At 46.1% G+C, this 26,708-nt stretch overlaps 2 long non-coding RNA genes across 4 annotated transcripts in view; one reads left to right on the plus strand and one right to left on the minus strand.

Annotated features, from left to right (window-relative positions):
- Positions 1 to 26,708, plus strand: part of LOC140134722 (uncharacterized) — a 250,925-nt gene that overhangs the window by 180,156 nt on the left and 44,061 nt on the right. The gene's annotated exons all lie outside the window — the stretch shown is intronic.
- Positions 11,570 to 25,519, minus strand: LOC140134719 (uncharacterized). 2 transcript variants are annotated; one of them, XR_011856379.1, is made up of 4 exons: positions 25,117 to 25,519; positions 24,135 to 24,185; positions 12,744 to 13,328; positions 11,570 to 11,907 (listed from the first exon to the last, which is right to left on the minus strand). It is a non-coding gene; the product is annotated as an uncharacterized lncRNA (long non-coding RNA). The 2 variants fall into 2 exon arrangements; XR_011856378.1 differs by having other exon boundaries at positions 24,121 to 24,185.

Genomic DNA, 26,708 nt, shown 5'->3' on the forward strand with positions numbered 1-26,708 from the left:
GCAATATGTTCCAACTGAGCACCGGAACGCCTCCTGATTTGTGTTGCATGATGCCTAGTGCAGCTGCACCGCAAAAGAGTCACTTGCGACACGTGTGGTGCAGACACTTCTTAAATACATGTGCAAGGAGTTTGCACCTAAAATAAAGTGCAAACAGAAAACTGGCACAAGGACCTTAGTAAATGTGCCCCATTGTCTCCTAGATGTCTTAAAGTAGTTTTGCCTGTTTCCTGTGATGTACCTATCATGTATTTTTTTTAATAATTTGTTGTTTCTTTGAGTTTCATTTTTGTTCTTATTCATGTTTGTTTATAGTTGTATAAATAAGCTCCTATGTGGGGAGATGACATGAATTGGCGCTCTTTTACTAAGGGTCCGCGGACCGCACTATCATCGGAGTATCCAACAATTTCCAATTTGCACCACATTTAGAAGGGTTTTTGGCGCACACGATTGGTAAGTAAATGTGCCCTCTTATGACCAGAATTAGATGAAAGATCATAAAAAGTGACCCCCTGAAAACTTGACATTACGATCTGCTGTCGCTAGATTCCAATTGTGATTTTATTTTGATGCTAGAGATACTCGATGAGAAGCCGAATACATTATATCCACTTGTTAAATTAACATGTTTCGACTTTGGTACCATATTTGACTATTTTATATATAATTATATATTTATATGTGGTTTTATATATCTTCATGATTTCCTTGTCTTTTTTTTTCTTGTTTTTCACATTTTATATTCATTATTGATAGATACTCATATGTGCATTGTACGTGTGGATTCACACTGTAGCGTAAGATCATATTCTTTGCTTAGGAATTTTTTGACATTCACTTATTTTCACAGTTTTTTTGGTATTGTTGCCAGATATAGAATATAATCATTATGACTTTGGGTATCTCTTTGCATAAAATATATTTTCATGAAGTAATAATTTTGGATTACCCCAGTTTTTTCTAGTGATGATAGAATCATATAGGGTGTGCAGGGTATAGTTGCCTTATATTGAGACTGTTATATCAGTTCTGTGCTTGTATCTTACTTGTACCTTTGCTTAATGATTTACTAACATTTTTGATATGGTCTTTTGGGATCCGCCCCACTTCAACACAATCATATCTGTTTGGCTCCACTTGATTGCCGCCCCTAGAGATGCATGTGCATTGCCTGTGCTCTGTCAGTTTTCGTGCATGTGCATTAGCATCCTGGGTGGCCGAGGTTTGGTCTGGTGATCAGAAGTGGGGCACTGCAGTGTGCGTGTTTGCACATGTGCAGTGGCTTGGGGTCTACGGGAAGTGGGGCAAGGCGGGCTGATTGACTTGTTTAGAACACACCTTTAGGTAGGAGGTTTGCGGAGGAAGCGCGAAACACGCGTTGAAGTGACTTGTAGCTGTTGTGCAGAAATGTCCTAATGGGTACGTGAGCATTATAATTTTTAAAAATATCTGATTGGACTGTGCATGGACACTTGTCTTATAATGTTCCCTGAGTCACAGAGAGCGACTGTGCAAAATTTGGTGACTGTAAACCCGACGGTGCAGATTTCTTTAGCGGACATACATACATACACACATATATATATATATATATATAACACACACACATACACATATACACATACATACACATACACTCGCCTACACACATGCACACGCACCTACACACACCTACACACATACACATGTACACACATACTCACATCCACACACATACACGTGTACACACATACACACACATACATACACATACATAATCACACACCTACACATACCTACACACACATATAAAACACATACATATACATACACATACACACACCTACACACGTATACATATACACATACACTCAGCTTTATATATTAGATGTCATATGTGGTTTTTAAATCTGTATTGAATAAACTAGATTTTTAAAAAACCTCATGATTCCCTTCGTTTGGGTTTTGTATAATACAGATTATTGTTGTAATTATTTCTCAAATTAGTGAAGTTGTTTTACAGTGCAATTCCTTAAAGGGGCAGTCCTCCACCTCCATGGCCCTGAGGCCTCCTCCGCACAATGTTGAATCTCTGGCCTCATACGTTATTACATATTCGTGCGGTGCCTGCGAGGGATTGTCGTCAGATTGTCAGCGCTCGGAGGAGATGATCAGGTCTGTAGAAGCCTCTCATCTGTCATTACTAGATTCACTCGGGAAGTTTTGTGAAGAAAAGGCCAAGTATTTCAGGAATTCATTATGTCTGGATGAATGGCGGCAGCTTATTCTACAGATTAGTTCAACTTATTTCCCTGATGTTTACTGGCGAAAGAAATTAATTTTGGAGTTATTCATATTTTCTTGCTATATTTGATCTGTTTCCAGTGGAAGGGGATGTTTTATTCTATTTGGAATATTTAGGAAGAACAATAGAGGAATATTTGTGCAAGTTATGGACACAGCCAGACTCTGCTGTTCTATGTTTTTACCATAACCCCTGTTAGAGGGAGTCTCCATGCTCCCAATTCACCTTCCAAACAGATCTAACATTTTATAGGGCATTTTTTAACCTTTCTAGAAATATAGTTTGTATTTCCCAAAAATCTGTCATTTAAGAGAAATTTCCCTTTTTATCGTTCTGCAAATTAACCTCTAGGTGCACCAGGGGCGGGGCTGTGCCCAGGGTCGGCTCCAGGTTTCAAGAGGCCCCTGGGCGACAGAGCCTCTGTAGACCCCTTTACAGTGAGCTCATATGTGGCCCCCCCCAGCAGCCCTGGGCCCCGACACTTGCCCTTGCACGTACAGTGCTGGCTGTGCCTCGGTGTTGTCTATCACTACAACCAACAATGGTTGACATTTCATATGGAAATCAGGTGTAGAAAGAAGAAAAGTAGTGCAGCAACAGACATGGCCCCGCCTCCAGTGCACCTAGAACCTAATTTGCATAAATATAAAATGAAATGTTCTCTTAAATTACAGACTGGTACACAGGAAAGCTATATCTGGGAAGCTTATACAGTGTCCTACATAATGCTAGTTTTTCCTAGGATGTGATTTGTGAGCTGTACACAGAGAACACAGCAGACAGCATTAGGTATAATCCCTGATGAACTTTGCAATCATTCCTTTGTGTGTTTTGTTAGTAGAAGCAGGACTGTGAAAAATGAATTTATGTTTCAGGATTGTAGCTTCTAGGGACCTCACACTGCTGTGCTATTAGCTCTCTGCAATGTATAACTACAGCTCCCTCTCCTGTACGTTACTGCTGATTAAATACAGAGAGCACAGCAGTGTGAGGACACACCCCCAGTGCACTTGAAGAAGCTACAATTCTGAATTATAAATGCATATGTCACAGTTAGAATCCCATCTAAGGGTAAATTCACACCTGATTGGATGCGAGCAATCCTCCCAGCAATCTCTGATGTGATGTTTGTGCACGATTCCTGCAATCATAGGATATGAGGAAGTGGTTTTAGACAAAGTGGGGCCCAGGGCAAAACTAAAAGTGGGGCCCCAAAATAAAACTATTTTATGGACAGTCAAAGTCAGTAAGAGGCTCCTTTATCCCTGCCCAATAATAACACCGTGTAGTTATACCCAAGTATCTGTAATATGGGATTGTAGGAGGATTTTATAGGAGAGACAGATGATGAACATGAGAATCATGTTTGTCATTCTATTTGGGATTGTATAGGTAGATTTGCTAATCCTAAAGCAGCCTAAACCCTCTGCATCCTTGCCTACAGTGCTCTGCTCTATTGTTCCTGAATCAGCAGGCTCAGGATGATCAGAAGAATCCCTCTCAGTTATGTGAGTGCAACATTGTATAAGAGAAGTGATTCCAAATATTCTGATTCATGTATGATGTCAATGTATCAGCACCGCCTCTGCTTTACATCATGGCACATGGACCTTGTGTGTATTTTATCCCAATCCCTGCTGGTGAATTACTTGTCTCCTGGGATGTCCGCAGCTCCTGGACACATGTGTACTGTGCAGAGCTCCCAGGTGCAGGCAGAGACACCTGCCGCCGCCATATGTGTCCCAGCATCCCCCGCTTGTGCCATAAATAACCCCCCATTATCCCTCCACACTGACTCCTGTCCAGCCATATTTATGTGTTCAGCTTAATGTCTTCAAGCAGAAGTGTTCAAAGTGCAGAAGTTATAAATGGGGGCAGATTCTTGTCTACAATAACCCTGAACCATCCCCAAATGTCCCCCATACCAGTCATATAGCTTTCAATAAATAACCTTCATGGGCCGTTAGATGGGAAGGTCACCGGGGGCCACACTATTAGCTGTCAGTGATAAGTGATGGGGTCCCAGAGGATCCTCCGGACAGGGATCTGCTCCGGACACAAAATAGAGCATTTCATTACACGATGAAAAAGTTCTGTGCAATTTACTGGAAACCTGCAAAGCGCTACATTATTTATTTTTATATTTCAATGTCCTTTCTAGAAATCCTTCTTTTATGTGAAATTTCACCCATTTACCTATTAAAAAAATATTCACAAATTTGTGTGATAATGAGCACAGAACAGTCATATTTTGCCTGAGATAAGTCAAGTTTAGTGGCTGCAGGGGAAGAGACATAGACAACCCTATCTTTGATTCTATAGCAGCTAGAAACATGGTGCTGGTGTCATATTAAAGATAAGAATCTCATCTTTCACATCCCATCAGACTGTAAAATGAGAGTTATGTTTTTAGGTAGAGGAGACATGTGGGGCATTCCGGGACAAACTTCCAACCAACTGGGATGTTGGGACATGCCTGAAAAACTGGGACTGTGCTGCTGCATCCAGGATAGTGGGGGCTAAGTATGTATTTACCTTGCTAGATAAACCGTCTTAAAAAAAATATTGAACCACAAATAGTTTAGCTAAAAAAAAAATGATCAAAAAGTTACATGCATTGTAGAATAACAGAAATACAAAGTACAGATCATCCAGGAGCTAGGAAAGGCTGGGCCCCTAGAGCAGACTTCTGCATGCACCTCCCACCTCTATAAACATATTTGTACACATACATTTACTTAATCACACACATTTCTATACTTATGTACACACACAAAGTTCTGCACTCACACACAGGGCTGCCACAAGTAATTTTGGGGCACCTGACCAGAAGATTTTGGTGCCCCCCCCCCACCATCGGTGTCTATTCCCAAATTGATACAAGACATTATACACTATTTTTTTGGACCAAACTGAGCCATGACAAACTAGACTCTGCACGTGCTCACTCAATATATAGATAGCCCCTGCATGTGTCCCCTCAGTATATAGATAGCCCCTGCATGTGTCCCCTCAGTATATAGATAGCCGCTGCACGTGCCCACTCAGTATATAGATAGCCCCTGCACATGCCCACTCAGTATATAGATAGCCCCTGCATGTGTCCCCTCAGTATATAGATAGCCCCTGCATGTGTCCACTCAGTATATAGATAGCCCCTGCACGTGCCCACTCAATATATAGATGGCCGCTGCACGTGTCCCCTCAGTATATAGATAGCCCCTGCATGTGTCCCCTCAGTATATAGATAGCCGCTGCACGTGCCCACTCAGTATATAGATAGCCCCTGCATGTGTCCCCTCAGTATATAGATAGCCCCTGCATGTGTCCCCTCAGTATATAGATAGCCCCTGCATGTGTCCCCTCAGTATATAGATAGCCGCTGCACGTGCCCACTCAGTATATAGATAGCCCCTGCACATGCCCACTCAGTATATAGATAGCCCCTGCATGTGTCCCCTCAGTATATAGATAGCCCCTGCATATGTCCACTCAGTATATAGATAGCCCCTGCACGTGCCCACTCAATATATAGATGGCCGCTGCACGTGTCCCCTCAGTATATAGATAGCCCCTGCATGTGTCCCCTCAGTATATAGATAGCCGCTGCACGTGCCCACTCAGTATATAGATAGCCCCTGCATGTGTCCCCTCAGTATATAGATAGCCCCTGTATGTGTCCCCTCAGTATATAGATAGACCCTGCATGTGTCCCCTCAGTATATAGATAGCCCCTGCATGTGTCCCCTCAGTATATAAATAGCCGCTGCATGTGTCCCCTCAGTATATAGATAGCCGCTGCACGTGCCCGCTCAGTATATAGATAGCCGCTGCACGTGCCCGCTCAGTATATAGATAGACCCTGCATGTGTCCCCTCAGTATATAGATAGACCCTGCATGTGTCCCCTCAGTATATAGATAGACCCTGCATGTGTCCCCTCAGTATATAGATAGCCCCTGCATGTGTCCCCTCAGTATATAGATAGCCCCTGCATGTGTCCCCTCAGTATATAGATAGCCGCTGCATGTGTCCCCTCAGTATATAGATAGCCGCTGCACGTGCCCGCTCAGTATATAGATAGACCCTGCATGTGTCCCCTCAGTATATAGATAGACCCTGCATGTGTCCCCTCAGTATATAGATGGCCGCTGCACGTGCCCGCTCAGTATATAGATAGCCCCTGCATGTGTCCCCTCAGTATATAGATAGCCGCTGCACGTGCCCGCTCAGTATATAGATAGCCCCTGCATGTGTCCGCTCAGTATATAGATAGCCCCTGCATGTGTCCCCTCAGTATATAGATAGCCCCTGCATGTGTCCCCTCAGTATATAGATAGCCCCTGCATGTGTCCCCTCAGTATATAGATAGCCGCTGCACGTGCCCGCTCAGTATATAGATAGCCGCTGCACGTGCCCGCTCAGTATATAGATAGCCGCTGCACGTGTCCCCTCAGTATATAGATAGCCGCTGCACGTGCCCGCTCAGTATATAGATAGCCCCTGCATGTGTCCCCTCAGTATATAGATAGCCCCTGCATGTGTCCCCTCAGTATATAAATAGCCGCTGCATGTGTCCCCTCAGTATATAGATAGCCGCTGCACGTGCCCGCTCAGTATATAGATAGCCGCTGCACGTGCCCGCTCAGTATATAGATAGACCCTGCATGTGTCCCCTCAGTATATAGATAGACCCTGCATGTGTCCCCTCAGTATATAGATAGACCCTGCATGTGTCCCCTCAGTATATAGATAGCCCCTGCATGTGTCCCCTCAGTATATAGATAGCCCCTGCATGTGTCCCCTCAGTATATAGATAGCCGCTGCATGTGTCCCCTCAGTATATAGATAGCCGCTGCACGTGCCCGCTCAGTATATAGATAGACCCTGCATGTGTCCCCTCAGTATATAGATAGACCCTGCATGTGTCCCCTCAGTATATAGATGGCCGCTGAACGTGCCCGCTCAGTATATAGATAGCCCCTGCATGTGTCCCCTCAGTATATAGATAGCCGCTGCACGTGCCCGCTCAGTATATAGATAGCCCCTGCATGTGTCCGCTCAGTATATAGATAGCCCCTGCATGTGTCCCCTCAGTATATAGATAGCCCCTGCATGTGTCCCCTCAGTATATAGATAGCCCCTGCATGTGTCCCCTCAGTATATAGATAGCCGCTGCACGTGCCCGCTCAGTATATAGATAGCCGCTGCACGTGCCCGCTCAGTATATAGATAGCCGCTGCACGTGTCCCCTCAGTATATAGATAGCCGCTGCACGTGCCCGCTCAGTATATAGATAGCCCCTGCATGTGTCCCCTCAGTATATAGTTTGCCGCTGCATGTGTCCCCTCAGTATATAGATAGCCCCTGCCTGTGTCCCCTCAGTATATAGATAGCCCCTGCATGTGCCCGCTCAGTATATAGAAAGAACATGTAATCTGCTTGTACACGTATGTATAAAGTGTCTGTGCCAGTTTTGTGTCGCGGCTGCTCTGTGTCTGATAAGACAGAATAAATGTGCACCTAAAAGGGCTGTGACTGCATAGTAAGAGTTTGCTTTTGAATACAGCGACTCCACAGAAATGTGTTGCACCCTGTATGTTAAAGGTGCATCTAAAAAATGATGGTGCACACTACCAGAGCAGTGCCGGGGCCTCGGATTATTGACAACTGTGCGCCAGTATTCAATAATCTAGCGCACAGTTTGCTGCACCCTTAATAAATCTGGGCCACAGTATATACAAACCATATATACACATTCATATAATATAAACAAACAAACCATATACACACACTATATATAAATATAGCAAATACACACATGAATTCAGTATATGCACACCATACACATATACAGCATACACACACATTCACACCCTAAACAATCCCAGGGGGAGTCATGGGCCGAAGATATAATTTTATGCTGCCTAGTAGCTGCTTTCACATGGGAGAAGTAGAGGCAGTAAGTAGAGATGAGTGTCCCCTCCCCAACATTTCCTATCTGAGCTCCAGGTTCCGCTGTATACTGTGGAAGATATCATCCTGTACAATGTGCAGCATAACAGCTGCTTAAACTTCCACAAATGAGGAAAAACTGATTCAAACCAGCCAAACATATGATAAACGTACAAAAACGGACCAAGAACGCACCACACCCTTGTAGTGACAAATGTCAGATCTTAAAAAATGGTCAGTTTCAGGAAGGTGCTTAAGGGGTTAAGAGCTTACTAATAAAAAGCTTTTTTTTTATCATTACTCTTCAGAATAAAGTATAGGATGGGCAAAATAATATAATAATACTATAGGATCTCCGAAATCACGGTATAATAAAAAAAATGTTATGATGCTCCACAAGGGGATTCTGGGAAATATGCAAATAAGTTTTCCAGGATGGGATAAGGAAAACATTGCCTCTTTAGACGCCTTTACAGGCCTTGTTTTCCTTATCCCATTCTGGAAAACTTATTTGCACAGGTAGCTTAGGCCTGGCAGACATGGATTTCGTTGTGGTGTTGTAGTATAGTCGTGTCACCAGCAGGTGGCAGTACAGGCACGCGTGAGCGACGCTTGTGAATTGATGAGCCGCTATTGATACAATGGGGCAAATTTACTTACCCGGTCCATTCGCGTTCCAGCGGCGGCTTCTCCGCTCTGGATTCGGGTCCGGCCGGGATTTAATAAGGTAGTTCTTCCGCCGTCCACCAGGTGGCGCTGCTGCGCTGAAAGTAAACTCATCGCGCCGGAATGCACCGAGCTGGACCAGGTGAAGGTAAGCGGTCCTTATGCGACACATTTTCGGTTTTTAAATGCGGCGGTTTTTCCGAATACGTCGGGTTTTCGTTCGGCCACGCCCCCCGATTTCCGTCGCGCGCATGCCAGCGCCGATGCGCCACAATCCGATCGCGTGCGCCAAAATCCCGGGGCAATTTAAGTACAAGCGGCGCAAAACGGAAATATTCGGGTAACACGTCGGGAAAACGCGAATCGGGCCCTTAATAAATGACCCCCAATATCTGCAGACACATCAGGCGTTTTATACCCTGAGCCGAAATGCAGCACCCGGAGCCGTAAAGCTCCGCCAGTGGTTAAATCTCCGGCACATCCACTGAGTAAATATTGGCATTTTTACGTGTAGCCGCTCCTGCCGGCCCGTGTATATCACCGCACCGCTGACCCATGTACTGTGTCTTCCTACAAGGTTCTGTGTTGGAAGGAAGATATTTCATCTGACTGAACGTATATCTGGAAGCCTCCGTGCGCAGAGGTAGCGAGCGCGTCACGGACATAAAGGAGCATTAGTGAGATACATTGTCCAGGGACAACCCGGGGCTCATGTATCAGTCTGTACCTGACAGCAAAATCACTTCTCCTGGAAAATATTGCCCTGGAAATGGGCACAAATCTTCTCCTTCCGAATATTCACTGCCCCGGCATGTCTAGTACCTAGGTGTGCCAGTCATAACACCTGCACTATGTACACAGACCACTAGGGGGCGCACTACTGATAGAGGGGGATTATGTGTGATTAACTAGAGATCACCCTCTACCTAATCATGTAATAGTGCCACACAGTGCTAACATAATACTACTACATGGTGCCCACATAATGCTGCCACACAGTGCTAACATAATACTACTACATGGTGCCCACATAATAGTGCCACACAGTGCTAACATAATACTACTACATGGTGCCCACATAATGGTGCCACACAGTGCTAACATAATACTACTGCATGGTGCCCACATAATGGTGCCACACAGTGCTAACATAATACTACTGCATGGTGCCCACATAATGGTGCCACACACTGCTAACATAATACTACTGCATGGTGCTCACATAATGGAGCCACACAGTGCTAACATAATACTACTGCATGGTGCCCACATAATGGTGCCACACAGTGCTAACATAATACTACTGAATGGTGCCCACATAATGCTGCCACACAGTGCTAACATAATACTACTGCATGGTGCCCACATAATGCTGCCACACAGTGCTAACATAATACTACTGCATGGTGCCCACATAATGCTGCCACACAGTGCTAACATAATACTACTGCATGGTGCCCACATAATAGTGCCACACAGTGCTAACATAATACTACTGCATGGTGCTCATATAATAGTGCCACACAGTGCTAACATAATACTACTGCATGGTGCTCACATAATGGAGCCACACACTGCTAACATAATACTACTGCATGGTGCTCACATAATGGTGCCACACAGTGCTAACATAATACTACTGCATGGTGCCAACATAATGGTGCCACACACTGCTAACATAATACTACTGCATGGTGCCCACATAATGCTGCCACACAGGGCTAACATAATACTACTGCATGGTGCCCACATAATGGTGCCACACAGTGCAACAACTAGATGTTGTTACAAGGCGCTTCATGCTGCCACACAGTGTTAGCTAGGTATAGTTCTCATATTATAGTACCATGCTGTATTTGAAAGTCCGTGCCATATAGTGCAAAAATACTGGTGCTGCACTATACTTTCAAAAAAAGTGTCATACAGGGCATGCATAGTGGTGCCATATGGTGCTCACATTGTGGTGTCACACAGTGCCCATCAAAGCTTATTTCATGGCACCACACATCACTCTCATAATAGTGTCACATAGAGAGTATCCCTCTATCTATATACCAGTGCCTTAAGTCTGTGTCACAGTGTAACAGTTAACAGCTCTCCACTTATAGACAACCACTAAGCCCATAGCCTAGTGAATAGAGGTTCTGCGTCTCTATGGCAGGTGGAGTGTGGAGGTTCTGTTCAAAAATGTATTTAATTGAATTAAATAAAGAGCTTGTGTCTGGGGAAGCCCTGGGGAGTGTAGAGACCATATATGGACAGATGGTGATATCTCCCTGATGACATAGTCTCTGCTCTGCGGCTAACCCGACACATCTCTCATAAGGATTCCCTCCCGATGTCTGTAGAAGTAATTCAGTACCGCAACTTCTGTCTTTAAAAGTATCTACTAGGCGGGACACAGAACCCCAGCCAGTGCAGGACCTGGAGGGAATATCCGGGACAACCTTCCAGCTGCCCCTGATGGCGGGGCAGAGGTGAAAACCCGTGACTGTCCTGCCGAATCCAGGATGGTTGTGAGCCATGATAGAAGTTTCTATCAATAGAGTGTGATGTGTGAGGGTTTGACCTCTGTGACCTGAAGTTCTCATACCCCTTTCTATAGCTCTCTGGCAGATATAGAGGACATAAAACATACCCGTCACCCACACATCAGATGGAAAGACAAAGTTTAATCACACTTGGACCCTAAATGACAAATCACAGCTGTTCCCATCTGTCCATGACGTCTTCCTATACAATGTGATCATTAGTCTGAGGAGGAATCCCGGGCAGTGCCTCATCTTCTGGGTGGGAGAAGGAGGCAGAGACGTGAGGCAGTGATGGAGAACCTGGTGGCCGTGTAGTAGTCATCAGCCTCGGCTTCTCCAGGTCAGGACAGGAAGCGATGGCTGAGGGGGAATCCTGGGGGATCTGTGTCTGGATTCTCCATCTGTAGGATATGGATGAGCGCTCGGATTCCTTGTAGGGATCAGAACACGGTGATGGGTGTGATATGTCCTGGAGAAAGAGAGGAAACAAATGGCAATGAGGAACAGCAGATAAAATAATATCCAAAGGTGCTGGACATCATCCAGGAGAGTCACCCCAATTCCCTTCTTCCCCCTATCAGTCAGAATTTTGGGGTGCTCTCTATTGGTAGGTATTAGACACAGAGCACCCACTCTATTACCTGCCGCCAATCACAGTGCTGACCCCCACCCCTACCCCCCCATACCTGGATGACCTGGTGCTGTGCACTTACCAATGACACCCTGTACAGGTGGGGTACAGCACCGCGCACCTCCTCCCCCATGTCTTATCTTGTATGAGACACCAAGAAACCCATCAGTGATCGTTCCATTATCCATAAACACAGGTCCCCATCCTGGGCAGTGTGTATATGATATGACAGCTCAGATTTATGCACTTCATACACATCCGTATTCCCAATCTCCAGGCCTGACCCTTCTCCTTGGAGATCTTATAACAACAATTATAGAATGAACACAAAAATCCGGCTCTAGAGCAAACTCCACTCCAAAATTTGCGAAAATGTAGATTTTTTTTATTGTAGTCTTCAAAAAACACATACGGCTTTTAAAAGATGGACCCGGATGGCACGATAAACGCCTACGCGATTCGGCTAAAAAGTATATCCTTATTCATGACTAAAGGAAGCCGCAATGAATGACAAGATATACAGCATAGGGGTAGAACACGTGTCCAATCTTAGCCAATAGGCTCTGACCGGAACACCGACCAATTCAATCTAAAACCTGATTGCATTGCAAGGATACAAACACAAAATAAACAATGATAGAATAGATATAATGTATCCAGTGCAGGGTAAGTACCAGGGATGTGACGTTGTGGACTGGAGGAGGCCCCTTCCTCAGGCTGTGGTGCTGTGTATCCGGAGCATATTCCTGGAAGCTGCCGCTGATCTGGAGCCTATATACGGATCCTGTGATCCCTCTATGGCCGGGGTGACCTACTGACATATACAAACACGTCATAAACATGTGTAATTATATATGGTAACAGTAACATAATATAATATCACTACTTACCGGAGTGTGGAGGATCCCTGCAGCTCCTCTTCCATCCACCTCCCATGTACTGGGCCTGATTCTGGTACCTAGATATTTGTCCTGACCGGGGCAGTTACTCACCTCTTCCTCCAGGGATCCAGGAGTCTCAATATTAACCCCAAGATCAAATGTACCGCTATCTCTTTAAGACACCAGTACAATTGATTACTAGATCAGTGATTTCCTCTCTATGCACTGCCATGGAGTGCAGCATGTGATCCTGACGCCTCACAGAAGGTACACGGCGTATGGCGGCACAATCAGTGTATATGGGATATATATATATATACTGCTTGTATACTATATGGGATATATATATATATATACTGCTTGTACCACACATGAGCTCTGCAAGACAAAAAAAGACAAATTAATAAATGCAGGAGAATCAGAAAGACAATAATCTACAATAATCACAGGAGATTTCAGATAAGGGTTTGGTCCACACTCGGGCACCATTAGTTTGGTCCTCACTCGGGCACCATTAGTTTGGTCCACACTCGGGCACCATTAGTTTGGTCCACACTCGGGCACCATTAGATGGTCCACACTCGGGCACCATTAGTTGGTCCACACTCGGGCACCATTAGTTTGGTCCACACTCGGGCACCATTAGTTTGGTCCACACTCGGGCACCATTAGTTGGTCCTCACTCGGGCACCATTAGTTTGGTCCTCACTCGGGCACCATTAGTTGGTCCTCACTCGGGCACCATTAGTTTGGTCCTCACTTGGGCACCATTAGTTGGTTCACACTCGGGCACCATTAGTTTGGTCCACACTCGGGCACCATTAGTTTGGTCCACACTCGGGCACCATTAGTTGGTCCTCACTCGGGCACCATTAGTTTGGTCCTCACTCGGGCACCATTAGTTGGTCCTCACTCGGGCACCATTAGTTGGTCCTCACTCGGGCACCATTAGTTTGGTCCTCACTCGGGCACCATTAGTTTGGTCCTCACTCGGGCACCATTAATTTGGTCCTCACTCGGGCACCATTAGTTTGGTCCTCACTCGGGCACCATTAGTTTGGTCCTCACTCGGGCACCATTAGTTTGATCCACACTCGGGCACCATTAGTTTGATCCACACTCGGGCACCAGTAGTTGTGGTCTCTCTTGGGCATCATACATTTTGGCCTCTTGGGCATAATACATTTTGGCCTCTCTTGGGCATAATACATTTTGGCCTCTCTTGGGCATCATACATTTTGGCCTCTCTTGGGCATCATACATTTTGCCTTCTTGGGCATCATACATTCTGGCCTCTTGGGCATCATACATTTTGGCCTCTCTTGGGCATTACACATTTTGCCTTCTTGGGCATCATATATTTTGGCCTCTTGGGCATCATACATTTTGGCCTCTTGGGCATCATACATTTTGGCCTCTTGGGCATCACACATTTTGCCTTCTTGGGCATCATATATTTTGGCCTCTCTTGGGCATCATATATTTTGGCCTCTCTTGGGCATCACACATTTTGGCCTCTTGGGCATCATACATTTTGGCCTCTCTTGGGCATCATACATTTTGGCCTCTTGGGCATCACACATTTTGGCCTCTTGGGCATCACACATTTTGGCCTCTCTTGGGCATCACAGATTTGCCTTTCTTGCGCATTATAGATAGTGGCCTTCTGGGTATCACACTTATTGGCCTCTTTTGTATCATACATATCATACATCTCTTGGGCATTATACAAAGTGAGCTCTAGGGCATAATACATTTTAGACTCTTGGGCATCATATATTTTGGCCTCTTGGGCATCACACATTTTGGCCTATTGGGAATCATAAAGTACAGCACCGAAACACATAAATAATGATGAAAGGCCCCAAAACTTATGCTTGGTAACACATTAGTATATTATAGAGAACCTGGCCCAGACTATTACTAAATACTCAAGTCACCCCAGCCCCCACACACATAACCTGATTGTGGCCCTGTCATTCCTGTCCCCCAACATCACCCCTCCAGCACAAGGCCCTCCTCTCGTAGTCCCTATTCTTATAATAATAAACTATATTTATATAGCGCCATCAAATTCTGCAGCGCTTTACAAAGCAAGCAGAGATTTTGAAAATTGATACAGAAGGTAGATTGGAAAATTCATGACTCTTCATGACACAATATAAATTATATTCCATGTCCCCAGAATGGTTCCTCCACATGTTGGTTCCCATTAAACTTTCCTTCTCATTGATGATCCCCCCATTGTTAACCTCTACTTTCGGGTCCCAGAGTCGCTTCCCTTCCATTGTTACACATCAGCGTGACTCCACTGAAATCTCATTTTCCAAATTCATAACATTTACATACGACCTTTCACCTCGACCTTTCACCACCTCCATCACCTCCGCCCCTGTTATATTGCAGCACAGATGGAATTGTTTTCTTACTAATTGTAGTATTTTTGTGCCTTTATATTAATTTATATTACAAGTTTATGAGTATTTTGTTATTTCTACCACATTTCTATCATTTGTTACATTTTCTCAAAAATTTGTAGCAATAAAAAAAGATTTCCTCACCAATTAGTAAAAGGTGAAAAAACAATTCTCATTGATAAAAAAATCTGGATAATTTTGGTGACACGTTTCCTTTTAGCCCTCATCATTCCTGGGCAAACATTGTCATTATTCCTGATGTCTAGGGCCGCCCATCTGACAGTAGGGAGTCTAATTAGCATATTGTGTGCTGACCCTACCCTGGAACTATTCTAATTAGACTCTCTACTGCCAGATGATTGGCTCTAGGCTGGAGCAAACAGTGTGGCTCCACCCAATTGACAAGAAAGCAATGACACGGAGGACATTGATGCTTGGGAGATGAGGGAGGAGGGTGGTGGAAGGTCTTTGAGCTCATTTTAGGGGGTTGAGTTGACAAAATTCCCTTTTCTACTCCATCCATTTGCTGGGATTAGATCCAAGAATTTTTGGAAATTTTACAACTTAATGTTTGATAAATCAGGTGTACAGATGCTAGACTGAATGTTGTAAAAGAAATCAAACATATTGGAGGGAAGATCAGGAATTTGCCAAACTCTACTTTACATAATCTGTAGATGAGAATGTGGAGTGCGGGGGTTTATATCATTACCAAATATTAAAAAATTGCACAAAAAATGGTCTTTGGTTAGATAAATGGTGGTGCGCTCATAGAGGGGCACCATTAGTTTGGTCCTCACAAGAAAAACAAGAAAAAAATGATGGCTAAAAAACTTGGTCTTCTCTAAGGGGTGGTCTTATGTAGAAATGTGTTACATTGTCCAGTATCTACTTTAACTTTCATAAAGTTTTCCATAAATTTCCCTTTTTTTATAAGAATGATCCTGCGGGCACCATCTCTATGTTCCTCTCTTGGGTAATGTAAGGCAGCGGGTGTGGACCCACTGCGCCACTGAACTGGTTTGGCTTAGGGCTAATCCTGAGGGCGTTGTCTAAGTGATCCCCCGGTTTTCACCCTTTAACCCCCATACGGGGATCTGGTCTTCGCTGCGGGGAACCACCAGGTCGCTACCCCAGGAGTAGTCCCAGTTCAGTGACAGCTGACCCCCGAAGGGTTTAGAGGAACTGGTGTGTGACCCTGAAGCGACATAAATGGGGGTAGTAGCTCGACCTACAGGTACAGTACTTGCTTTACTTATATCTTCTCCAATATATTGCCTGTCACTACTGACCCTGCTTATGTGGATGCTCTTGTTCCTGATGACTCTACTGACCCTGCACCTCTTGTTACTGATGGCTCTACTGACCCTGCACCTCTTGTTACTGATGACTCTACTGACCCTGCACCTCTTGTTACTGATGACTCTACTGACCCTGCACCTCTTGTTACTGATGACTCTACTGACCCTGCACCTCTTGTTACTGATGGCTCTACTGACCCTGGACCTCTTGTTCCTGATGTGTCTTATGCTGGATTTCTCCTATTTGCTGAGACCTTTGGTTTCATTCCTGATATGTTCTCATCTTGTCCTTTAGCACTTTGTCAAACATCATCTCTGTCCACAATCTCTGTCCATCATCACCTGCCATAACCCCTGACAACCTCCTTGGTGGAATAATCCACAGTCTGGCCAGTGTGAAATGGATGGAGAGAAACCCCACATTCCAGTGTGTGACCAAGATATAAGCCCAATAGCGTAACTAGGAGAGACAGGGCCCTCTAGCAGGCTACTCCATGGGGCCCCCCTTCCCACTTAATAAATTAGTATTAGTATACTCACACATGCGAGTTACAATCACATATAAATACACTCATGTGCACACACAGCATATACACATACATACAGTGCCATATGCAACATACTCACATACAGTGTATACAGACACCATATACACATCACAGATACTGCATATATACATCACGGTATACGTTATATACATATTATGCTGGACATGTGCAGTACAATATGGATATAATGGTGCACACCCTCCATTCTTTATTGTGTTAGGTCAGATGCTGGGGCCCCCTGACACTGTGGGCCCCATAGCGGCTGCTATGGCTGCTACTGCTGTAGTTACACCACTGTATAAGCCCCTTACCCCCGGCCTGGTACCAGCTCCGCTCCATTTGCCTCATCTCAACTGCACTTGTGTTGTTTGTCACTGCAGAAAGTTCCACCTGGTTCCCACACTCATAGTTATGCTATGAGGCTGATTTGTCTTTATAAAGGAAATCAACCAGTAGGAAAAAGTAAAAAAACACTGAAAATACTGACCGGAGCCCAGAGCACCAGATATCTCGTCCCCATGATCCCTCCTGCTCTTTATAGGTGATCCCGGCATGTCAAGACTATCACAGACGAGCGCCGGGATGAAGATGAAGAGTAGGTGAGTAATTTCAGTGTTTTTTAAACACTTTTTCATACTGGTTGATTTCCTTTAATTTTAATTAAATATTTATTTATCTAATCTTATTTCCAGACAATAAATCATAGCACAATCATAAACTTACATAATTATCTTACCAACCCACACCCACCCACTTGTGGAGCTTGGTAACGTTTGGCCCCTTAAGGACGCCATATATTAAGGTGAGACTGATGTATGTACCGCTCCTCTCATGTACTTTGGGTTAAGTTGCATTTGTATGTAAGTAAGAACTGTACATTGTATAATCAAAATTATTTTTGTCCTAGTGACAATTTGATTTTCAAAATGTTTTGCTGTAATGTCACCAAAGATTATCAATAAAACTTTATTACAGACTCCTTACAGCTGATCATTGCAGCCTGGGACTAAAGTAACATCCAGAGAGGTCACCAGAGGTCACAGTGGTCAGAGAGGTCCGTCTGTAACTAGGGGTCGTCTGTAAGTCGAATGTCTGTAAGTAGTGGACCGCCTGTACTGTGCTCTCTGCAGATTCTGCTTTTAGTTCTTATCATCAAATCATCATTCATCATCAAAGCAACAATATTTATATCCTCTTAATGTCCCACCTATTCTGGGTCTAAAGGGGTTTCAGGTCCCACATTATTATCGTCCCATCCATAGGATAATCTGTAGGTGACTCCGCTGCTCGGCTGTGTTACCCTAAGGAGGGAGCCAGCAGCAGACGTCTGTAGTGTAGCCGCTGTCCTGGTTACACCAATGGGACAGATTTATCTATAGTATCTAACACTCAGACAGTGCTGAGCTATACCAGACAGTCATACTCTGCGCCAGGTCTATCCCAGGGTCTGAGGCTGGAGGATAAATCTGGTGGAGGATGAGACGCTCCAGTATAACTCTGCACCAACACCTCAATCCCCACAACTTTTACCCTGATGCCCCACCACCAATCCCCACAACTGTTACCCTGATACCCCACCACCAACCCTATCCCCACAACTTTTACCCTGATCCCCCCCCACCAACCCAATCCCCACAACTTTTACCCTGATCCCCCACCACCAACCCAATCCCCACAACTTCTACCCTCTCCCTCCACCAACACCCCACTCCCATACAGCTTTTACCCTGATCCCCTAACCACCAACCCAATACCCACAACTTTTACCCTGATCCCCCCACCACCAACCCAATCCCCACAACTTTTACCCTGATCCCCCACCACCAACCCAATACCCACAACTTCTACCCTCTCCCTCCACCAACACCCCACTCCCATACAACTTTTACCCTGATCCCCTAACCACCAACCCAATACCCACAACTTTTACCCTACCCACCCACCACCACCCTACCATCCGAAAACTTTTACCTTATTTCCTGCAACCCTGATCCCCACAACTTTTACCCTGATACCCCACTACCAACCCAATCCGCACAACTTTTACCCTGATCCCCCCACCACCAACCCAATCCACACAACTTTCACCCCCCCTCCACCAACACCCCACTCCTATACAACTTTTACCCTGATCCCCACCACCACCAACCCAATCCAAACAACTTTTAACCTGACCACCCACCACCACCCTGATCCCCACAACTTTTACCCTCCAGCAACACCCCACTCCTATGCAAGTTTTACCCTGATCCCCCCACCACTAACCCAATCCCCACAACTTTCACCCTGCCCACCCTCCACCCACCACCACCCTGTTCCCCACAACTTTTAACCCCCCCTCCACCAACACCCCACTCCTATACAACTTTTACCCTGATCCCCCCACCACCAACCCAATCCATACAACTTTTACCCTGATCCCCCCACCACCAACCCAATCCACACAACTTTTACCCTGATCCCCCCACCACCAACCCAATCCCCACAACTTTTACCCTGATCCCCCCACCACCAACCCAATCCCCACAACTTTTACCCTGATCCCCCCACCACCAACCCAATCCCCACAACTTTTACCCTGATCCCTCCACCACCAACCCAATCCCCACAACTTTTACCCTGATCCCCCCACCACCAACCCAATCCACACAACCTTTATCCTGATCCCCCCACCACCAACCCAATCCCCACAACTTTTACCCTGATCCCCCCACCACCAACCCAATCCCCACAACTTTTACCCTGATCCCTCCACCACCAACCCAATACCCACAACTTTTACCCTGATCCCCCCACCACCAACCCAATACCCACAACTTTTACCCTGCAACCCACCACCAACCCAATCCCCACAACTTTTACCCTGATCCCCCCACCACCAACCCAATCCCCACAACTTTTACCCTGATCCCCCCACCACCAACCCAATCCCCACAACTTTTACCCTGATCCCTCCACCACCAACCCAATCCCCACAACTTTTACCCTGATCCCCCCACCACCAACCCAATCCACACAACTTTTACCCTGATCCCCCCACCACCAACCCAATCCACACAACTTTTACCCTGATCCCCCCAACACCAACCCAATCCCCACAACTTTTACCCTGATCCCTCCACCACCAACCCAATCCCCACAACTTTTACCCTGATCCCCCCACCACCAACCCAATCCCCACAACTTTTACCCTGATCCCTCCACCACCAACCCAATCCCCACAACTTTTACCCTGATCCCCCCACCACCAACCCAATCCCCACAACTTTTACCCTGCAACCCACCACCAACCCAATCCCCACAACTTTTACCCTGACCCCCCCACCACCAACCCAATCCCCACAACTTTTACCCTGATCCCCCCCACCACCAACCCAATCCACACAACTTTTACCCTGATCCCCCCAACACCAACCCAATCCCCACAACTTTTACCCTGATCCCTCCACCACCAACCCAATCCCCACAACTTTTACCCTGATCCCCCCACCACCAACCCAATACCCACAACTTTTACCCTGATCCCCCCACCACCAACCCAATCCCCACAACTTTCACCCTGATCCCTCCACCACCAACCCAATCCCCACAACTTTTACCCTGCCCACCACCCACCACCAACCCAATCCCCACAACTTTTACCCTGTCCACCCACCACCACCCTGACCCCACAAAATTTGCCCTGCCACCCACCACCACTCTACCATCCCAAAACTTTTACCCTATTGCCCAGAAACCTTATTCCCACAACTTTTACCCTTCCCCCACCAGCCCAATGCCCACAACACTTACCCTGCTCCCTACCCAACACATATTTTACTCTGCCACCCATTCAGCAATCCCAAAACTTTTACCCTGCCACCCACCACCGCTCTGCCTTTCCAAAATGTTTACTGCAGAGCGAGGAAGCTGCTAGAAAATGAAGGTTACAAGTCCCACAATGAGCAGACATGGAGTTATTACTTACTAGACGCTGATATCTGTACAGTTTGTAGGAAATTGAAGAACAGCTTAACATTTCTGCCCCTCACAAACCCAATGATGAGTTTCCATTTCCCCGTTTTCACATTGCAGAGGGAGAGGCCCAGTATGATTATGGTGGGGGGGTCCTATCTCCCTCCTTAGACCGCACAGGGTTTAGGGAGGGATATTTTTATAAGTCTCTTTTCTAGGGGATCCCGGCGTGTCAAGACCAGCAAAGACAAGCACCGGGATCAAGATGAAGAGGAGGAGAGGTGACTATTTTCAGGTTTTTTTTTTACCTTTTCATACTGGTTGATTTCCTTTCATTGTAATTCTTATATCCAGACGATAAATCATAACACAATAATAATCTTACATAATTATCTTACCAACCCGCACCCACCCACTTGTGGAGCTTGGTAACATGGAGCTTGGCCCCTTTAGGACTCATATTTTAAGGTGAGACTGATGTATGTACCGCTCCATTGTAGTCTGGGACTAAAGTAACATCCAGAGACTTCACCAGAGGTCACAGTGGTCAGAGGGGTCCGTCTGTAACTAGGGGTCGTCTGTAAGTCGGGTGTCTTTAAGTAGGGGATAGGATGTACTGTGCACAGTTGGTGCTATCTGCAGATTCTGCTTTCTGTTTTCAATTCATCATTATAGAAACAATATTTATATCCTCTTAATGTCCCACCTATTCTGGGTCTAAAGGGGTTTCAGGACCCACATTATTATCGCCCCATCCATAGGATAATCTGTAGGTGACTCCGCTGCTCGGCTGTGTTACCCTAAGGAGGGAGCCAGCAGCAGACGTCTGTAGTGTAGCCGCTGTCCTGGTTACACCAATGGGACAGATTTATCTATAGTATCTAACACTCAGACAGTGCTGAGCTATACCAGACAGTCATACTCTGCGCCAGGTCTATCCCAGGGTCTGAGGCTGGAGGATAAATCTGGTGGGGGATGAGACGCTCCAGTATAACTCTGCAACTACTATTGTCTTTGCTTACACCAGAAAAATGCACTAAAATTTTGCCATTTTGGGTGTTGTCCCCCCCCCAACCACCCCAATCCCCACAACTTTTATCCTCCCCCAACACCCCACTCCCCTACAACTTTTGCCCTGATCCCCTCACCACCAACCCAATCCCTACAACTTTTGCCCTGATCCCCCCCACCAACCCAGTCCACACAACTTTTACCCTGATCCCCCCACCACCAACCCAATCCCTACAACTTTTACCCTGATCCCCTCACTACCAACCCAATCCCTACAACTTTTGCCCTGATCCCCCCACCACCAACCCAATCCACACAACTTTTGCCCTGATCCCCCCACCACCAACCCAATCCACACAACTTTTGCCCTGATCCCCTCACCACCAACCCAATCCCCACAACTTTTACCCTGATCCCCCCACCACCAACCCAATCCCTACAACTTTTACCCTGATCCCCTCACCACCAACCCAATCCCCACAACTTTTACCCTGATCCCCCCACCACCAACCCAATCCCCACAACTTTTACCCTGATCCCCCCACCACCAACCCAATCCCTACAACTTTTACCCTGATCCCCTCACCACCAACCCAATCCCCACAACTTTTACCCTGATCTCCCCACCACCAACCCAATCCACACAACTTTTTCCGTGATCCCCCACCACCAACCCAATCCCCACAACTTTTACCCTGATCCCCCCACCACCAACCCAATCCCCACAACTTTTACCCTGATCCCCCCACCACCATCCCACAACTTTTGTTCTGTATCCCACCACCACCCTACCATCCCAAAATTTTTACCCTATTCCCCACTACCCTGATCCCCACAACTTTACCCTTCCCCCACCAACCCAATGCTGACAACACTCACCCTGCTCCCTACCCAACCCCCGACCCACACATCTTTTACCCTGCCCCACCAATGCCACCCCAGTCCCCCACAACTTTTACCCTGCCACCTACCACCACTCAGCCATCACAAAATTTTTACCCTGCCACCCACCACCAATGCCCACAATGTTTACCCTGTTCCCCACAACTTTTATCCTCCACCACTACCATATGTCCCAACAGCGTTTAACCTTGCCCCACAACTACCACCCAGATCCCCCACAACTTTTACCCTCCCCGGAAGCCTCTGCAACCCCATTATACCTCAGTAATTTTTCAATAAATCAACTGTGACATAGATAGTGACTACACAAAGCTGTGTAATATCTTATCAGATGTAAGCTCTGTGCAGCGCTACGTCATCTGTGTGCGCCATATAAATAATGGAATTATTATTATTATTAAACTGCTTCCTCATCCTCTCACTACACCTCTTATCATCCTCTCACTACACCTCTTATCATCCTCTTACTATACCTCTTATCATCCTCTTACTATACCTCTTATCATCCTCCTACTACACCTCTTATCATCCTCTTACTACACCTCTTATCATCCCCTCACTATACCTCTTATCATCCTCTTACTATACCTCTTATCATCCTCCCTCCTTCCCTCCTAATTGGCTTTTCCCTCTGAAGTCTCTGATTTATTTAATCTTTTCCAGGCACAATCTCCCTGAGGAGTCGGATTATATAGAAGTCTATGGAGAGGGGAGGGGGGCAGTGAGTAGGAGGAGAAAAGGCTCCACCCACCGGCACAGAGGGGGCCGAAAATTTAGAGACAGAGACTGCAGAGGGAGGAAGCTGCTAGAAAATGAAGGTTCCAAGTCACACAATGAGTGAACATAGAGTTATTACTTAGTGGACATTACTAGATACATCACAGAGAGGGCGGAGCCTGGAGGTGCAGGGTTCTGTGTATGCGCCCCCTGTAGGCCAGCGCCCTGTATAACTACAGGGGGTGCATGTAGCCAAGTCCAGGCATGTATGTACATATCTAATACACATGATATAAATCCATCATATACAGTCACTTACCTCCTGTAACTTACCCACTCAGCACATAGGAGAACGACGAGTGGCCACCACGCAAATAACAAATTCTAAACAAGGAAAAAACCTTAAAAGACAACAAACCTCCACAATTTGGGGATATTGTGCAGCAAATCATTTGAGTAGTAAATCTTGTTATAGATGTATCGGGTCTATACAGGCAGCCGGTCCCCAGAAGGGGTTTGTTAGGTTTGTTCTTAAGTTGAATTTGTATGCAATTTTATTTTTGTCATGGGAACAAGGATTATCCATAAAACCTTAAAGGGAAGCTGTCAGCAGAGGGGTATTTCTCACTGGTGACGGGTTCCTATAGACACTACACAGTACATAGGGATGATGTGGTTTTTATCACAACTCTTTATCTTCTGTTTAGTGTTTATAGGAACCTGTCACCAGTGAGAAATACCCTTCTGTTGACAGGTTCCCTTTTAAGGGCATCTACCACCAGGATGAAGGACTATATAGAAATGAGCCCGGGGGGCTCCAGGCTCCATAGGTGTTAATGGAGCCTGGAGCCCCTCGGGCTCATTTGCATACAGTCCTTCATCCTGGTGGTAAAAGATGTCCTTTAAGTCGGGAATGCAGTGACCCCCCCCCCCCCCATCACATAGATTTATCTCACATACAGTTATATATACATCCTTATATACAGTGATCTATAGAACATTATACACAGTAATGTATAGGACATTATATACATTGACATTCACATTCCCCATATACACATCAGACACATCTCCCTAAAGTAATGAATGTCTCCTCCCGTGTGATACGTGTAATAGGACAATGATCCTTAGAAGAATTGTCCATTTTTGAAGCTCCTCCCACATGACTCCCACTGATAAAATAATTCCCAGACCCCCTGCTGTCACTGCTATAGGGTCAGGAAACTTTATTATCAACCCCATTCACATCAATGACATCACTATGAGTCCTGGGTAACCAGTTAGGGGACAGGGGGCGCTCTACCCGGACTCTCACCTGCCTTATAGTGCTCCTCCGGCCATAGATGAAGCCTCCCCATGAGTCCTTCTGTGCAGTAACTGTGTGACCTCCTTCTCTTCATATGTCTCCGGCCTCCTAATTCAGGAGCAGGAGGAGTCTTTCTCACTGGAGGTCTGGATGGAGGGGCAGCAGGGTCTTCTGGTGTAAACATGGCCGCCGTCCCCTACTCCTGGTCTCCATGGCGTCATTGTCACAGCCGGAGTCATGGAGCAGCTGAGCTGTGACCTCACTGTGACAGGTTCTGAGGTTCTGCTGTCTGTATATATGGAGGATGACAGGACCTGAGGTTCTGCTGTCTGTATATATGGAGGATGACAGGACCTGAGGTTCTGCTGTCTGTATATATGGAGGATGACAGGACCTGAGGTTCTGCTGTCTGTATATATGGAGGATGACAGGACCTGAGGTTCTGCTGTCTGTATGTATGGAGGATGACAGGACCTGAGGTTCTGCTGTCTGTATATATGGAGGATGACAGGTTCTGAGGTTCTGCTGTCTGTATATATGGAGGATGACAGGACCTGAGGTTCTGCTGTCTGTATATATGGAGGATGACAGGACCTGAGGTTCCGCTGTCTGTATATATGGAGGATGACAGGACCTGAGGTTCTGCTGTCTGTATATATGGAGGATGACAGGTCCTAAAGATGAGGCCTATCTCCCCCTGTATGTGGACACGTCCTGATCTCCTCTAGTTATATATTTACTGGACGTCTTCTGCCAACTGCCTTCACCAGCCATGCGCCAATCATATACCAGTCATGTGCCAGTCATGTGCCAGTCATGTGCCAGTCATACACCAGTCATGTGCCAGTCATGTGCCAGTTATATACCAGTAATACACCTATAGCTCCCAGCTCCTTACTCCACACCCAGCACACAGTATAGTTCCCCTTCTAGTGCTCCCTATCTCCCCCTCACATTGGTCCCCCCCCCCCGCCCCCCTGCCATTCTCTATATTTTTATACGGCTCACTTACGGTACGATACGGTGCACAATACGGTCATGTACATGGATGGCAGCATTGCCCATTGGAATGCACGGGGCCATAGTTCAGCCATATATACGGCCGTTTTCATACGGTCGTGTGCATGGGGCCAAAGTGAATGGCGGCACAGGGCATTATCATCCAACAATGCACTTTGGGTGAGCTCCTCGGACAGTAACCAATCAGACAAGCACGGTCCAGGCCGGGCAGGACAGGAAGGTCAGGACGCTCTCCAGGACGTCCTCGGCCATTGGGAACCGCTCAGTGTCCTCTTCTGTTTGTAGAATGTAACACAGGAGTCAGGACCCCGGATGAGCGCCACGGACTAAACATTGCTGGGAGCGCGCCCCACCGTCCGCTATGTGTGAGGTAGCAGAGCCGAGCTCGTCATCCTGACACTACGTCAGCCCTGCTACAGCTGTGCACGACACTACCCACTGCTCACTGGACGTATAACAGAAAATAATGGTCAAAAATAAGTAAAATAAAAAAGTTGCACTCTGAGGACACATCCCAGGAGTGACCCTGTAAAAAATAAAATCGAAACGTATCCCAATTATACACTCACCGGCCACTTTAT

Source organism: Engystomops pustulosus, chromosome 6, assembly GCF_040894005.1.
Source record: "Engystomops pustulosus chromosome 6, aEngPut4.maternal, whole genome shotgun sequence".
In the NCBI taxonomy this organism is placed as follows: domain Eukaryota; kingdom Metazoa; phylum Chordata; class Amphibia; order Anura; family Leptodactylidae; genus Engystomops; species Engystomops pustulosus.